We start from the raw sequence: 1,063 nt of genomic DNA on the forward strand, positions 1-1,063 counted from the left end.
CCCCAAGCACCCCCCTATGTGCGCCTATGGTTCGGACGTTGGCGGAGCTCAGGTGATGATCGGCGACGGTGCATTATTAATAGGACTGTGAATTTAATGCACTAAAAAACCTTAAAAAATGCATTAAAAATGTCAAAAAAATGCACTTAAAATGCAAAAAAAAAAAAAAATTTAAAATGCCAAAAATTATATAAAATTAATTTTAAAATGGTTTTTAATTTAATTTTTATATTTATATTAATATTAGGTACAGGATATTATACATTAGTACATTACATGTATAAAAAAGTGTTTATTTAATAAAAAAAATAATAAAAATGTTGATTGAATTTGAATTTACATTTGCATTTAGTTAATTCTATTTACATGAAACATTAAAAAAAATTTTTTTTTGTATTTATTTTATTAAAATAATAAAATAAACTTAAAGATATTTATTTCCGGGTACCTTATTTATATCTTGTTTCTTTATCGTTTTTTTTTTTTTTGACACCTACAATATGCTTGTTACTTGCTACGTGTTGCTGTATCGTGAATTTTTTTCCGCCGAAACTCTAACTTCACAAACTTTATAGTATATTATTGTACCATCCATACTAAAAATATCAGCGCAAAATTCATTGACGTACTTTTGTAATTTTGACGATAAAAGCGGTTTTGATTTCGGCATTTTACTGGCATAAAATTCGGCATACACTCGCGAACGCCGAACAGGTACTAAACGACAATTACCTAATAAAATTATTAATCAACCAACCTAATCTGGGGATTTATCTGGCTTAAATTTATAATTAAAATCTGTTGAGAGAAACTCCCGGCGTCCCGCTGCCCCAATCGGTCCTTGCGTCGTAAAGTAACAAATATTTGTTAACAGGTATAGTGTACCTGGTGAATATAGTAATATGGTAATATCCACCTATTAATCAGTAGGTGTACCTACTAATCACACAGCATAGGAATATATCCTAGGGTTTTGATTTTTAATGTATATATAATGATATTTTAAGTACAAAAATGCATATACTTTCTTAATAAATATACAGTACATTTAAGAACATGATTA

This window comes from Acyrthosiphon pisum, chromosome X (genome assembly GCF_005508785.2).
Source record: "Acyrthosiphon pisum isolate AL4f chromosome X, pea_aphid_22Mar2018_4r6ur, whole genome shotgun sequence".
Classification (NCBI taxonomy): domain Eukaryota; kingdom Metazoa; phylum Arthropoda; class Insecta; order Hemiptera; family Aphididae; genus Acyrthosiphon; species Acyrthosiphon pisum.